Source organism: Mobula birostris, chromosome 4 (assembly GCF_030028105.1).
Source record: "Mobula birostris isolate sMobBir1 chromosome 4, sMobBir1.hap1, whole genome shotgun sequence".
Taxonomy (NCBI): domain Eukaryota; kingdom Metazoa; phylum Chordata; class Chondrichthyes; order Myliobatiformes; family Myliobatidae; genus Mobula; species Mobula birostris.
Genome location: NC_092373.1, coordinates 67964607 through 67981772, shown reverse-complemented (window position 1 = coordinate 67981772; position 17166 = coordinate 67964607). Strand labels below are relative to the sequence as shown.

General features: G+C 38.9%; 1 protein-coding gene across 3 annotated transcripts in view; it reads left to right on the top strand.

The window, feature by feature from the left end:
• Positions 1-307: 307 nt before the first annotated feature.
• The window catches only part of pxylp1 (2-phosphoxylose phosphatase 1), a 221033-nt gene continuing 204174 nt past the window's right edge, over positions 308-17166 (top strand). Inside the window, exons 1-2 of one of the 3 annotated variants that reach the window (XM_072255498.1) lie at positions 479-511; positions 12931-12959. The gene's annotated coding sequence lies outside the window, so the exon portion shown is untranslated. Of the gene's footprint in view, positions 512-12930; positions 12960-17166 lie in introns of all 3 variants that reach the window. The other 2 variants (XM_072255501.1, XM_072255499.1) reach the window with 2 other exon arrangements.

The window sequence follows — 17166 nt, the reverse complement described above, 5'->3', positions numbered from 1 at the left end:
AGTAATAAACCTTTGAAAAAAAAACCTTGGTTTTAATTCCCTCGTCATGCCGTGAAACTGGGTGGCCTGCGCGATGTGTGCAGGTGTTTTGACTCCAGGTGTGGTATTTTGTCCCGACCGGTAGATGGCAGCCAATTACATTTTACTCAAACAAATACTTTCTTTTCCCTAGAAGGTGGAGGCAAACCGAGAGAAAGAAGAGAGAAAACGATTTGAGAGTGGGGAGCTGGGTGGAGGTAGGTGAGCGGGTGGCTCTGGTTTGGGAGTTCTGCTGTTCTCAATGTTTGCCTGTGGTTGAGGTCTCGCTCACCGCTGCACCCCCTCTCATAGCTTTGAAAACCGCTTTCACTCCAGTCTCTGGGGAGACGTGGCTCTGATAGTATGGGAACGACTGGAGTTCTCCCCACCCCCAACGCGTCACCATCTGTCAAAGGGAAGCAAAAGGAGCACAAAGAGTTGGGCGCGAGCTACGCTGTCAGCTTTGCTCAGTCACACTCCAGAACCACGCAAGGTAAGCGCTCTCAATTGGTTCGGCTAGTGCTTCACGACTAGCCCCTCTGTACACCCGAGCTGCCCTGGGGTGTAAAGAGTTGGTTCTTAATTTGGTGAAATTAGATCGAGTAACAGCTGTTTCACTCCACAGTTTGAATATTAAAGAAAAGGTTGGTTTGGATAGTGAACAGTATGATCTAAGTGATGTTCCTCACTCAACACGCTTAAGGTGGATCTGCGGATTATTTTTAACCTCTACACAGATAACAGACTATAGAAGATTCATACTTCTAGCAGTGCAGTGATGGTGGGTTATTGGGGGCAATAATATATTTACAGTCCTTTCTAAGATGCTTCTTTGTTAAATAATGCATCACATCGGCGGTTTGTTAAGTGCTACAATGTGCTGATTGTTATACTTCTAACCTGTTGTAAAAACGAAAGAATTGGGAATGATATGATTATAATAATGTGTCTATGATTCTTTTTGTTGGGTGCTTTCTCTATGGCAACATTTGTACACAGAATTTTATAGGGATAAACTGTTTATTACAATAATGCCTTATGCATTATTATTAATTGTTTATGCTTTTTTGACCTCAGTATTTAAAACAAACTTCGTACCTGACAACAAAAGGCAATGAGTATAGCAGGTGATGTAACTTTACAGAGACCATTTGCAGGGATACAAGTCATTCTATAAACACAAACAGGAAATGCCAGGAACAATTTGCATCACTCAACATGGGGAGGTTAATTGGTCATTGTAAATTTGCCCACTGATTAGGTTAGGGTTCATTGGGGTGCAGTTGCTAGGGCAACATGGCTCGAACGGCCGTACTATATCGCTAAGTAAATAAAATAATTATTAATATCCCGAGATTGTAAAACTTCATACATAAAGAACAAGCAGCAAATGAAATACGTAAAAGTTTACCTGTGGGAAAATGCAGAGGAAATACTATTGAAGAATCAAACTAGGTCATGGTATTTGTGTCAATTCCCGCACCAGGAATGATGAACATACCAAAATACCCATGTCATGCAGGCAAATAAAAAAATGCAACATTAGCTTTAGCTGATTCACAGCAGAGATTTCATCCCAAATTTTCAGCAGAAGAAAGCAAAATAAACGATCTGCTGGTTTTATTTGTATTGTTCGATAAACATGCTTTTGAAAGAAAGGAAAGATTCTGCTTTTACAGACCTGGTCACAATCTTAGAACAGCTCAAAAGACACGAAAGCAGTTTGAAGACAACAATTTGAAGATGAGAGAGCTGTAACTGGGGAAAGGTGACAGGCACATTGATCATAGCAAAGTTCCCAAAGCAGCAGATAATGTTTTAGTTGATACTGACTGAGATTTAAATTTTAGCCAGAGCAGTGAGCAGGGTTACCCTGATCTTCGAACAGTGTTATTGGAAACCGTTACTTGCACCATTTCCAAACTACTGCACTGGAAAAATAACCTGAAGTGAAAGAGACTCTTTTCCAAATTTGCTGTCTGGCCTGCTGAGTTCCATCAGCATTTTGTATGCGTTGCTTGGATTTCCAGCATCTACAGATTTTCTCTTGTTTGTGATCAAATAATCTTTATCTTTTTTTTATCTTTTGGAGTTTTCTAACAGCTAATTAAGGAGATAAATAAGGACAGAACAGTGGATGTTGTCTATCTGGACTTGAGTAAGGCTGATCTGGAAGGTCAGGGGGAGCAAAGGGGATTCAGAACTGTCTCGATGATCGGAAGAAGAGATGATGGTAGTAGCACAAACACAAGAAGATTTGCAGATGCTGGAAATCCAAAGCAACAGAAATAAAATGCTGGAATAACTCAGCAGGCCTGGCAGCATCAATGGAGAAGAGTAAACAGTCAATGTTTCAGGCCGAGACTTTTCACCAGTTCTGATGAAGGGTCTTGGCCAGAGAAGTCAACTGTTTAGTCTTTTCCAAAGATGCTGCCTGGCCTGTTGAGTCCTCCAGCCTTTTGTGTGTGTTGAAGTTTGAAGGCTGATCCTCTGGCTCAAGACCTGTGACAAATGGGGTGTACTGCGGTCAGTGTCGGGGCCACTGTTAGTTATTATTTATATGAATGATTTGGAGTGAACGTACATGATGCAATTTAGTGAGAGTGATGGTACTAAATTGGGGCGGTGGGTCTTGCTGATTGTGAAGCAGGTTACAATAAATTGCAAAGAGATCTTGATCGGTTAGGAATATGGGCTGAGAAATGGTTTGGTATATAGTTTGCAGCTTAAGTAAGTGTGAGGTGATGCATTTTAGACATTCAAACTAGAATAGGATATGTACAGTGAATGGCAGGGCACTGACGGGTATGGTGGAATAGAGGGACCTGGGAGTAAAAGTGCAAAGTTTGCTTAAAGTAGTCCGGAGGTGAAGAAGATGTTAAGCACGTTGGCTTTTATCAGTCAGGGCATCCAACTTAGGAGTAGTGAAATTGTGTTGCAGTTATATAAGTTATTGGTAAGGCTGCACTTAAAATATTGTTACAGTTTCGGTCATCCTGTTATAGGAAAGATATTAGACCATAAGACAAAGGAGCAGAAGTCGGTCATTTGGCCCATCGAGTCTGCTCCGCCATTTTATCATGAGCTGATCCATTCTCCCATATTGTCAAGCTGGGGAGGATGCAGAAGGGATCTATGAAGATGTTGCCTGCACTAGAGGGTCTGAGTAAAAGGGAGAAGTTGGCCTCACTAGATCTTTATTTCTTGGAGCCTAGGAGAATGAGTTGACCTCATTGATATTTATAAAATCATGAGGAGATAAGGTGGATGGTCATAGATTTTTCCCCCAAGTTGTGGAGTCCAAAACTAAAGGACACGGATACGAGGTAAGAGGATAGTGGTTTAAAATAGACCTGAGAGGTAATTTCCTTTCATAGACAGCAGTGAGTAACTGGCATGAACTGCCAGAGGAAGTTGTTGACAGGTATAGTTTCAACATTTTGAGGGGGATTTGGTTAGGTACATGGAGGGGAATGGCTTGGAGGGTTATGGGCTGAATGTGGGCAACTGAGACTAATAGGGAGGATGATATGGTTGGGCAGTTGGGCCAAAGGGTCTGTTTATGTGCTGTATTACTCTATGACTATCAACTTCCTCAACTGGGCCCGACCCAGATTCTCTTCATCTTAAATTACATATGCTTCAGATAGCAGCACAGGAAATTCCTTTTATTATCTAACTGACCAGATAATATAAATACCAAATCTGTTGCTGTCATAGCAACACTTGTGGGTTTGGATAATGCTGCTTCCTATGAAGTAATGCTGCTTCCTTGTAGATTCAACAATCCAGAAAGAATTGAAGAAATTAATAGAAGAAAAAATGATGCTGTATTTTACTGTCAACTTTCATTGCAAATTTCAGAAGTATCTACATGACAAATACAGACTGTCTCAAGGTTATAAGCACCTGACTTGTGAAGAATTACACATACAAATGAGCTCCTATGGAATTGTTAAATTCAATGGTACAATGTACATATAAATGCTTGTTCCTATGAATGGCAGAAGTAGCTTCCTCTTTCTCTTCACTGTTAATAATTATTCTTTCTTATCAGTCTTCTGTGTTTTGATGCCACTTATAGTGCTGTTGAGGAATGTTACAATATTGAGTAATATTTTGCATTTTCTGAGGTATGGACAAAATTGATTTCAGAATATCTGTAAAAACAAAACCTGTTGATTATCCAGTGATGGTCTGAGTTCTGTTCTGAAATTTTAATTGGGTGTAGGAAGACTCCTTGGAATTAAAGTGGATCTTGAAAGCTGACTGCTAGCCATTAATATGATGTTTAAAATTAAATAATTGATCATAGTGATCTGACCCACTGAGGTCATCATTTATTCATCGGATATAGGTAGGACTGGCATTGTCAGTATTTAACACCCATTCCCAATGGACGTGAGCCAATTGGCCTGTTTGTTCATTTCAGAAGGCAATTACTTGCCAGCCACAGTGCTCTCGATCTGGAGTTAGACATTGATCAATCTGAGTAGGGATGACATATTTCTTCCTTAACCCAGATGGGTTTCATAGTAATTTGGTAGTTTCATGAGTATTATTACTGATGCAAACTTCTTCATTCCAATAAAAAAATAATATTTTTTTACACCTGAATTTCCCAGCCACCATTCATGTTTGCTATTCTATCCTTGTAATAACAAAGAGAGTTTTTTATCTTTATCTGTGAGGAATTAAATGTCAATAATTCTTTTCAAAATCAAAAAATAAACCAGTACCAAAGAGTCCCAAAAATCAAGTGCTGTGTAAAGCAGTAGACAATCTGCTGTCGCGCATTGCTTGATATGAGGTAGAATTTTCAATACTTACAACCTCCTTCATTCAAAAATGACATGTAGGGTAGGTCCGTGAAGGAAACTTGGGTATAGAAAGTTCAGCAGAATATAGAATTAGAATTTTATTTCTTACATCCATCTCACAACATGAGGGAGTAAAAATCTTTATTTTGGGTCTCTGTCCCTATGTACAAGCATTAAGGAAGGGAAATATGGGAGGATATTGCCCAAACATTAAAATTGTATACATAATTGTTTTGTATACATGTATGTACAGTCAAGTATGCAATCAAATGAATGAGTATCGATCAACCTGATGGCCTGGTGAAAAAAGCTCTCTGGGATCCTGTTGGTGCTGGCCTAAATGATGTAGTACCATTTGCTAGACGGAAGCAGCTGAAACAGTTGTGGTTGAGTGGCTGGAGTCCCTGATGCTCCTCCGAGCCTTTTTAGCACACCTCCTGCTGTAAATGTCTTGGATAAGGGACTGTTCACATCCACAGATGTGCTGGGCTGTCCGCGTCGTTCTCTCCAGTGCCTTGCAATTGAGGGTAGTACAGTTCCCGTACTAGACAGTGACAAAGCCAGTCAAGATGCTCTCAATGGTACCCCTATAGAAAGTCCTGAGGAAATGGGGACTCATGCCGAACTTCTTCAGTGAGATCCTCGGTGATGTGTATACCAAGGAATTTGAAACTACTTAGCTTCTCAACTACAGTCCCATTGATGTCAATAGGGGCAAGCCTATGTCAGTTCTTCCCATAATCCATGATCAGCTCCTGAGGGAGAGACTGTTTTCTTGGCACCACTGTGTCAGGGTGCCTCCTCTGCAGGCTGTCTCATCATTGTTGGAAATGAGGCTTTTTCAATGTCATGTCACCTGCAAATTTGACCAGCAGATTGGAGCTGTGCTCATGTAGAGGATCATGTAGACAAGCAAACCGTAACTTTAAGAATTGCTCCTCTATTTTTCCCCTTTCATGGATACTCGAGCTAGTCAGAGGAAGAGAAAGAAATAGGTGAGGATATGTGGCAGCCCACTATTGATTAGAATTTTAAAGTGTCCGTTCACATCTCACCAATCTCATTATACTGAATTCCACTGTATTCAATCAAACCTCACTAATCCCATTTTACAGAATTCCAATGAGTCTGCCTCACGTCACCAGTCAGAAGGGTGAGCAATCTGGCCTTCATTGCCTGATTAGACATTGTGCTCTTAGAAATGGGTAAACTGGATAAACAATGGCGGGGGCTCCCCAGCACCAAAGAAAAAAGTATTTACTATATATATTCACGGCCTCAGAACCATCTGGGTTGAATCAAGACAACATTTCACTGTTAGAGACAGGAAATCCCATATTGATTTATGAGCAATTAGCTATCTTTGAAATGTGGTCTTGACTCGTTGCCAATGTGGCAACCAATTTGCACAGAGCAAGGCTCCACAAAGAGAAATAATGATTATTTTGGGATTTGTTGATTAATAGTTAGATACTGACAAGGACATCAGCTCTTCCTGATATTTGTTGATAATGTCATGAGATTTAATTCCACACATAATTTAACTATTGATCAGTTGATTTCAAATATGGACATGCTTTGTTTCTGCTGATTTTCTAGGTGCTCAAACATCTGCAAGCCATTTTAACCTATGCATCATTAAACCTAGCAATGCTTTTATCTCCAATGCAAGACTGATAATTTTCTTTTTAATTCCAGTGGCCATTCCTTTTACATTCAAACAATAATTACATAAAAAGCTGTATCTCTACTATTCTTGACTAAATTCATCTAGTAGATATGAAATATATGTAATATAGTTTTTCTGGTCTCTTGGTTCAAGATAAGTAAAACATCTCACTTGCAGGATCGGCTTCAGGGAAAATCTCTTACAAGTGCTAATTTAGAGGATTTATAATTTTGTTAAATGAATTGGCTAAATTTACTTTAGCTGCAGAAACTGAACGGTGTGGAGAGCTCATGGTGATATTCACTTCAAGTAAATGATTGGATGGGCCACAGTGGAATGATTTCCATTAACAAATGGATTTGGCAGAAGCTGTGGAAGAACAGGTTTGGTACTTACTTATGCTGAGTGTTTTCAAGCCAAATTTGAATGACGATAAAAATGAGACCTGTGGCTTAGTTGCTTCTAGCTCCTACTTCATGTTTCTGTTTTTTTTTGGTGGTTGAATGCCACAATATCCAATTTATGGGGCACCCACAAGAATAGAATTATTTGTCTTCAACCTGCTACAATCCTGAAGCAGCCTGAAGAGCTTAGAAGGAGAGGGAGTAATAATTAATTTGAAAATGGGAAAGGAGTTTAAATAGAGTGACAAATCGAAGGGCTTCAGCTTGGTCTGTCCAAATGACAAAAGAGAGCAGAATGAGCAGAATCACACTAGAATTGTGAAAGAGGTTCAGGAGCGCACTACTACCAATCAAGCAAAGCTCAGACAGCTTGGATTTGGTGCCTGAATAGTCCCTGATCCAAAGAATCACAAATGCAAAGTTTGTTTTGAACTCAATTTTCCTAAAGAATGCAAAAAACATACTAATTGATCAACATTTACATGCCAACCTGTCCTTGCATTGAGTATAGAAATTGGGAGAACATGGTGTAATTGTATAGGACACTGGTAGGCCACACTTGGAGTATTACTTTCTATTTTTGTTGTGCTGCTATAGGAGCGATGTTATCAAAGGGGAATGAGTGCAGAACAAAATTACAAGAATGTTAGTGGGTCTAGAGGGACTGAGTTATAGGGAGAGGTTGGACAAGCTAGGACTTTATTCCTTAGAGTGTATGAAACTGAGAAGTGATCTTATAGAAGTGTATAGGATCATGAGGGGCAGAGACGGTGAATGCAGTTAATCGTTTTCCCCAGTGTTGGGGTATTAAGAACTAGAGGGCAGAAGCTTAAGGTAAGAGGAGGGAAATGATTTAACAGGAACTTGGGGTGCAACGTTTTTACCCAAAAGCACCTATCTGTGAAGAATCAGCTGCCAGAAGAATTGGCTGAAGGAAGTATAATAACAACTTTTAAAAGACCTTTGAACAGGTACCTGGATTGTTCCAAAGATTATGGGCCAAATGCTTGCAAATGAGACTAGCTTAGATGGGACATCATGGAGCAGTTAGGCTAACAGGCCTGTTTCAATGCTGTATGGTTCTATGGGTCTGTGCTCTACCACACTGCTCTCTGACAGCAGGTTAATGGTGGGATGTGGAGCACTTTCATAAATTTGGAGTCCTGCTTGAGTGAAGGCATGTATTGTTGATGCAACTCACCATTACCTTACATGCGCCAGCGCACTCTTTGTTCTATGCAGAAAATGATATTTGGCACTTTTGGGTACTGGGCTACCTACAAAATGCACTTCAAAAGCACAGGAAAAATACCACCGTGCTGTTTTCACAAAATCCTCCAAGTTCACTGAACGGCTAAGCAAATCAATGTCAGAGTCTTCTCTCAAAATACAAAAAGTTCAGGTTCAAAGTAAATTTATTATCAAAATGCATATATGTCACCATATAAAAATCTGAGTTTTTTTTACAGGCAATCACAGTAAATACAAGAAACAAAATAGAATCAATGAAAAATTGCACCCAACACGATGGACAACAACTAATGTGCAAATAAAAAACAACAAACTATGCAAACATGGAAAGAAAGAAAAAAATAAATAATAATAAATAAGTAAGCAATAATGATCAAGAAAGTGAGATAAGGGGTTCTTGAAAGTGAGTCCATAGGTGTGGAAACAGTTCAGTGATGGGGGCGAGAGAAGTTGAGTGAAATTATCCCCTCTGGTTCAAAAGCTTGATGGTTGAGGGGTAATAACTGTTTTAGAATCTGGTGGTGCAGGTCCCGATGCTCCTGTAACTTCTTCCTGATGGCAGCAGTGAGAAGAGAGCATGGCATGGATGGTGGGGGTCCTTGATGATGGATGCTACTTTTCTGCTGCAGTGCTCTGTATAGATGTGGTCAATGGTGCGGAAAGCTTTACCCATGATGGACTAGGTGTATTCACTACTTTTTGTAGGCTTTTCTGTACGAGGGCATTGGTGTTCCTATACCAGGCCGTGTGCATCCACTTAATATATTCTTCACCACACATCTGTAGAAGTTTGTCAGTTTTAGATGACATGCTGAATCTTCGCAAACTTCTGAGAAAGTAGGGGTGCTGCTGTGCTTTCTTTGTAATGGCCCTTATGTGCTAGACCCAAGACAGATCTTCTGAAATGATAATACCAAAGAATTTAAAATTATTGACCCTCTTCACCTCTGATCCTCTGATGAGGGCTGGCCCATAGACCTCTAGTTTCTTCCTCCAGAAGCAAATAGTCGTTTCCTTGGTCTTGCTGACATTGAGAGACAGGTTGTTGCAGTGGCCTCTCTCAGCCAAATGTTTAGTCTCCCCCCTACATGCTGATTCATCACCATCTTTGATTCATCCAATAACAGTGGTGTCGTTGGCAAACTTAAATAGGGCAACAGAGCTGTGCTTAGCCTCACAGTTCTAAGTACAAAGGGAATAGAACAGAGGGCTAAGCACACAGCCTTGTGGTGCACCTGTGCTGATGGAGATTGTGGAACAGAAGATGTTGCCAATCCAAACTGACTGGGGTCTGCGACTGGGGAAATCAAGAATTCACTTAAGGTCGTCCATGATTTTATCAAGTCGTTCTTTAATTGCTGATTCCTATGAACAACTGAACAATGATTTTAGTTTTTTCTGCCCGATACTGATTTGGTAAATGTTCTAAGTCAACTTGCTTTTAAAGTAAGTATTCCAAGTTAATGGTTTAGTCCTCTGATGAGTCCTTGAACGTGGTCCAGCATACCAACGTGAAGCAATTCCATAACCAATGACACCAGTATTGAGGTCTTAGGTACATTCATTTGACAATATTGGGTAGTTCATGTCACTTGCATCCTTGGCAGCAGACACTACTATTCTAAGTACTGTTATGAGAAGAGGTTACATGGCAGACAAGAAAAGATTCAAGGTTGTGCCCAAGGCCACCTTGATGTACTGCTGCATTCCTACTGTCTACTGAGAATTTTTGATTCGTGACTGCTTAAAGTGGGGAAGAGCCATTTGGAATCATACAAAGAACCTTAAGTTTGTGAAAAAGGAACACACTGGGGTTTTACATATGCAACAGAAGGAGCAGATCACCTTACAAACTACCCACCTGTCCACCCCTTTGGCTACACCAGCCCCTCTGTAAAAGAGGCTATGTTCCTACATTGGTCCCAATATCCACCTCAGAATCTACAAAATCAACATGGAAACAAATCATCATCCAATCCAAGTAACCACAAAAGAAGATATTAATAACTTACATTGAAATTATGCTTATGATTGCTGGATATTTTATCATCTGCTTCATTCAAATAATGAAGTTTTTATCAATCTATCAATCAAATAAAATACGTGAGATGCAACAGTCCTCAAACATTCTTAGACTGATAGTAACAATATCCTGGCTATTATAGTTCGCGATGTCTGTATTATGCAAATTGGGCCACTTATGATAATAAATTGGAGCATGGCATTCAAATGAGAGGGACAGTGTACAATTTTAGTTTGGGATAAATTTCGATATCAAGATCATTATGTAGTTTTTTTAAACTAAATACTTATTGTGATGTGTAAGTGAAATAAAACTATTCCTGTCAGTCAGCTATTCAGTATTTCTCAGGGAGGGGGGTATAATTCTATTCTGCAGACATCTACTTGGCATTTCAAAGATTCACAACTCTTTTATCTTCCAACATTCCTTAGCTATATCTTAAACTAAGTCCTTATAACCAACAAGATCACCAATGAAAATTAGTTCTTGGAATAACCCTCTGTATTTTTTTAGGTCTTTAGTACTTAAGCGCTGATTGGGCTAATTGGAAATGTATACCAAATTATGCAACAACTTTAATTTGTGTAGCTGACCTAACATGGTAAAACATTTGTAGGTTCATTTCCAGAGCCTGACAGATGAAAGTTGACTCTGGCACTGTGTGGTCTTTATTATAAGAAGTATGGAGCACAAAAGAAGAGAAATTTTGATGCAGCTTTCCAGGGGCATTGAGACCACAGTTGGAGGACTGCATCTTTAAGGAAGGGAATAGATAATTTAGAGAAATTTCACTGGAAATGGACCTGAGTTGAAGTGCTTGACATGTGAAGTACAGCTGAGTAGGTTGACTCTCATTCTTCAATGCTCAGTGGCATATGGAAGAATGAGATGTGATCATATTGAAACATTCAGAGAGATTGACAGGTTGGATGGTGAAACAACGTCTCCCCAACTGAAGTTATCTAGAATTAGGGGGCTTAGTTTCCGAATAAGCTAAAAAAGTTAAACATTCAAAGTAAGTTTATTATCGAAGTATAAATATGCCATCATATGCTACCTTAAGATTAGTTTCTTTTGCAAATGTTAACAGGAAAATAAATATACTAGAGTTTATAAAAAAAAACTATGCATAAGAACAAGAGTTCACAATTTAAGATGGAGATGAGGAACTTTTTTCTCTCAAGGGCGAAAAAATGGCGGAGCAGACTCGATGGGCCGAATAGCCTACTTCTGCTCCTTTGTCTTATGGTCAAGGGCTGCGACTCTGGAATTCTCTGCATTGGAGTACCATGAAGACAGTAAGCACATTCAGTGTCAGTAAACATATTCAAGATGGTGGATCACAAATGTTTAACTACAAGGGAAGCACGTTGCATCAGGACAGAATGGAAGAGTGGGATTGAGGCTAAGGTTGGATCAGATGTGAGCATATTGAATATAGGGGCTGGTTGAAAGCTTTGATTGGCTTCTAACTGTTCCATTTTCTTATGAAGCAGTATGACCATAATGTGTGTCTTGTCAAACATTGTAATTTAGAACAATTTAGTTAAATCCCCCAATAACCACTTTTTTTTACAAAAAACAGTTCCATGTTCCCTCCTCTGTTTACATAAGCAAAGTCATCCAGTCATTGTATGTTAGAGTGAGTTTTTTTGGATAGATGATTTGTTTACACTTAAATGACTTTGGCCACCAGACTTCTATTTGACTACTTGACAAAGTACTGTGGATTGAGTCCACAACAATGCACTTCCTAAAAAAGTGTGAACACCAGATGCTTCCGGCGCCGTAGTTTGACCAGATGCTGTAGTTTTGAAGACAGTATTATCTATACATTATAAATATTAATTGTCTTCTACGTTAACACGTAAAATGCCAAATAAGTGTATTGTGGATTTAATTGTATTCCTAAAGGCTGTGGATACCAACCCAGACATATTGGCATCAGAAGGAAAGGATGAAGTTAGGTGGTGTGATATTTTGTATGTAGCTTCAATAGGAAGCATTATATATGCATTGTCTATAACTTTTTAAGTAGTGATTGCCTTTGTGTTTAGCAGATAAATATCGAGCCCACATTGGGCTAGCAGACCTTTCTACTGAAAGTGTCTCTGTCGGTAGATGCCTGCTGTACCTTGTGTCAGATAAAGAAGCTGCTTTGTATCTACCAGTGACTCTGTCTCTCTGGTGATTTCATCCATGCTACAACATTGTATATAAAACTTTTGCAGATATGTCCAAGAGAAGAAAAGCAGAATTTTGGGTAGGTAGAGCCCTTCAAGCAGATGTTCAGAGTAGGAACATTCCTGTACAAAGGAATACTTGTGATAATATTCTGTGGGAGAGCATTTGTTGGTATAAACTGTATACATTGGCTCAAAAATAATGAATTAAAAATAAAAGGTTTAAGCTCCACTGATGACTCAGCAGTTATGTACACCGTATATTTGAGCAATGTTTTTTTTTGGTCTACACTGTTTGTTAATCTAAGCCAGGGCAATAGTACAACCAACTTTTCATTTGGCAGGAGCGTTCCCACAGTGAGTTCAAAACTTCTCAAAGAAAAAATTAAATAATATGCTGCTAATTTGGTCTGCATAGCTTCTGGCATTCAGGAAGTTCAGCAGATTCCATGATGTAGCACAATATCTCCTAGATTTAAATTTGGACAAAATCATTTATATCTGATGATTTATCTAATTAACTCCCTTCAGGGTAATCTGTTACTCTTTGATTTTTTTTCAGATTTTACTCCAAAATCAGCATCCTGATTTGTAAGTGTATTGTTATTCCTTCATCAATAGTGCATTTAAGTCATAAAATTCACTACCAACCAGCATTCTAGGTTGCTGTGTTGCTCTGAATTTCCAGCATCTGCAAAATGTTTTATGTTTATGAATAGTAGCATTCTGGGAGTACCTTTACCAGAAGGCTAATAGTGGTTCACAAATGTGGCTCAAGGGTAATTAGGGATATGCAGTAAGTGCTGGCCTTAAGAGCAATGCATGTGTCCTCCCAAAACAAATGTTTTATTTCTGTGGTCAAATTTCTCTTCGAAGCCACTGCCCCTTGCTTGTGAACAGTGTTTGTCCTGAAAAATATTATTCATTGCATTTGTGTGCACAGACTGCAGTGAAATTTGATTAATTAGGGGTGATGGACACATAGCCTTTTGGATAGAGGCCATAGGAATGGGAAAACTTGCTTTGCTTCTTTAGCCCTTGGCATCCTAATTGCTGACCCAGCTAAGATCACTTCAGACCCTGCACAGTGGGAGTCAATCTCTTACTTAGATTTTTACCATTAACTTTATCTGCTATGTGTCTAAAGAGTATAAATGCCAAACTTCTTTTCAGTTCCTTTCCTGATCAGTTTTGGATCCCCAATTCCTCTTCTGAAGGCATTGACCTCTTGCTAGGATATTATATCAAAATTGCTTAGATTTGTGTATATCACTAGGGTACTGTCTTTCTTTTCTTCAATTTTTTATTAGTTTCAGCATCATATACATTACAGAAAAATAGATACAGAGAAATTGGGATTACATTATTGAAAAAATACTTTATACAAATATAACCTCATTGACACATAATTCATGAGCCTCCCAAAGTCTCAAAAAGTACAACTCTAATATAGGGAAATATAAGGTAAAAATAGAAAAAATATCATGAAAAAAGAGGGAAAAATAATTTCCCCCAAAAAAGAAAAAAAATCTAAACCAGCTAAAAGAAAACTAAATTAACAAAAAGAAAAAGAATGGGCTATAATGATACCTCAGATAAGACCATTAGTGTCATTAACTCCGCTCGTCTCCCCATATATAGAATAACAAAGTAGAATTGGAAAGGGTCAAATTACATCATATGAAAGTGTTGAATAAATGGTCTCCAAATCTCTTCAAATTTAATAGAAAGGTCGTAAATGACGCTTCTAATTTTTTCTAAATTTAAACAAGACATAGTTTGCGAAAACCATTGGAACGTAGTAGGAGGATTAATCTCTTTCCAATTCAATAGTATGGATCTTCTAGCCATTAGTGTAACAAAAGCAATCATCCGACAATTTGAGGGAGTCAGATGATGTTGTTCTATTATTGGTAAACCAAAGATTGCAGTAATAGGATGGGTTTGTAAATAGGGTACTGTCATTAATTCAGATCAATTCTCTCAGCATAAACTAGGAACGTAATCCAGGCCACCCTGTTTTATATTCCTCAGCTGTTCATTGCCTTAAGGCTGATTTATACTTGTGCGTACTAGCTTTCGCTGTAGCCTACGCAAGTGGGCTACGCCATTGTGAGCATTTATACTTGTGTGTTAGTGTGTCAGCATGTTTCTGCAATTCACTGCCAAAACGCTGGTTGACGGTTTCTATGCCACTATGTTGAGTTTCTTCGTGTTGAAACTCAGCACAAAGAAACTCAAACTTCAAACAATGGCAACTGAAACTGAAGGAGGGTAAATTTTCTGTGCTTGTCCGGCCACTGAGAGACATGGACGAGGAAATGCATTTCAAATATTTTCGGATGTCAGCAGGTAGATTTAACGATTTGGTTCATAGTCTCCAACCATTTATTTTGCATCAGTGTACGCACGGTATACTCAGAGACTGGCAATCACCATTCGAGTTTTAGCTTCAGGTGGAAGTCAACAGGCTGTAGCAGCTAGCTACAAACTGGCGTCAAGCACAGCGTCCTCCATAACTTTGGAGGTCTGTAAAGCTTTATGGAAGCCCAATGGGAAGCTATTGCAGCGTAGGAGGAAATGCGATGCTATCAAGCAGACCAATCACTGTTGTTCGGTCTGCGTCGGCGCGACGCGTAGTTACATTTTGGGAGAGGTGCGCGTTAGGCTACAGCGTAGGGTTGGCATAGAGTACAGCTGCGCCATACCTGCGGCATATATTTGACACACAAGAATAAATCAGCCTTCAGATTGAGACATCAGGGAGCCCTATGTTCATGGACATTACTTGTACTTCTATTATGTGATGCAAGTACTTGTTCAAATATACATTGCCTGATCTCAGGAATAAGGGAGGAATATTTTGATGCATATGCAATCCTGCAATGAATGAGTGCCTTCAGGCAAAGAAGAATGTTTATTCATCAATATTCATTCATGTAGCTCCTTGAGTATAGGCCTTCCTCTGTGTTTGGCCTTTGAAGCCCGTTCTCAGCAGCTGCTTCCAAGTGATCTTGCATATAGCTGCACTTTGTATTTCAGTATCTATTACAGAGGGATAAAGCAGGGAAAAGGAAAATTGTTAAATGATTGAATGGAAAGATGATCTATAATTAAGAAAATTAATGTCCAAACTAAATGGTTCATTGTTATTAAAATAGTGGCTTTTGTCTTTAAATTACACCAGCATATTTATGATTATAATATCACTTCATTCACTGAGCATGATAACATTTTGAGTGCAGTGATATGTTGCCTAAAGATCAGAATTGACCTCTATAACACTAAATAAAAATAAACTACACTAATTCTGTATTTCATATCCCCAATCCTTGTGAGTACCAAACAGGGAAGAAATAACTTTGTTGATTTAGAAATCCTAATTAAGTCATATATTTCAAGTTGTCATTTTCACTGATATATCTTCTTAATGTTTCATGTTATTTGATGCTAATGTTATTTAATCAATTCAAAAGTACAGCTTTAAATTAGTGACTTCCTGTCTGATGTGTACTGTCTGGTACTGAACTGTGCTCTGTCTGTCTTGGCTGTTTGCTAACTCTCCATAGAAAATCTCTGAGTAAAAGCTTGCCTGTCTCATTATATGCTAGCAGTTTAGCAGTATCTGAATTTGATTGCAGTGCATGAAAAGGGAATACTTATTGTTCATGTCTAGAGGTGTATGCATTCATTCTTTCTAATTGTCACTTTATTAGGATTTCATTGAAATGTTTATGATCCTGAGGGGGTTTGACAGGGTCTACATGGATAGGATAGAATCCAGAATTGGGAATAATTGATTAAAAATAAGACTAAGATAAGACCATTCAAGACCAAGATAAGCTAATTTTGTTTTTTTCTCTCTGAGTTTCAGAGGTAGTTGGAATCCCCTTCCTAAAGGAAAGTAGAAACTAAATATTTTAAATACCTTTAAGACAGAGGTAGGTAAGCGAGGACAGGGCAAAACTGTAGGTAGATGCAGAAGTGAATGGGAGATATGAATGAGATTCACCATAATCTTATTGAATGGTATAGCAGGGTTGAGAGGCTGAGTGGTCCACTATGTATGTTTTTATGCTAGAATTGGAATTGGTTTGTTATTGACAGATGTACTGAGATACAGTAAAAATCTTGTATACTGTTCATACAGATTAGATCATTACACAGTGCAATGGGCTACAACAGGGTAAAGCAATAGCGATGCGGAATAAAACTCAAAGTAAATTTATTATCAAAGCACATATATGTTACCATATATAATCCTGAGATTCATTTTCTGTGGGCATTCATGGTAATACAAAGAAACACAATAGAATCAATGAAAGACTGCACACAACCACTGTGCAAAATACAGCAAACTGTGCAAATACAAAAATAAATAATCAATAAATATCAGGAAATTGTGAAGAAGAGTCCTTGAAAGTGAATCTGTAGGTTGTGAGATCAGTTCAGTGTTCGGTTGTGTGAAATTATCCCCTCTGGTTCAAGGGTCTGAAGGTTGGGGTTCCTGAACCTGGTGGTGTGGGTCCTGAGGCTCCTGTCACAAACAAGAGAAAATCTGCAGATGCTGGAAATCCGAACAACACACACAAAATGCTGGAGGAACTCAACAGGCCAGGCAGCATCTATGGAAAAAAGTACAGTTGACGTTTCGGGCCAAATCCCTTTGGCAGGACTTACAGTCGACATTTTGAGCCCAAATGTCGACTGTACTTTTTTCCATAGATGCTGCCTGGCCTGCTGAGTTCCTCCAGCATTTTGTGTGTGTCGCCCTGAGGCTCCTGTATCTCTTTCCTAA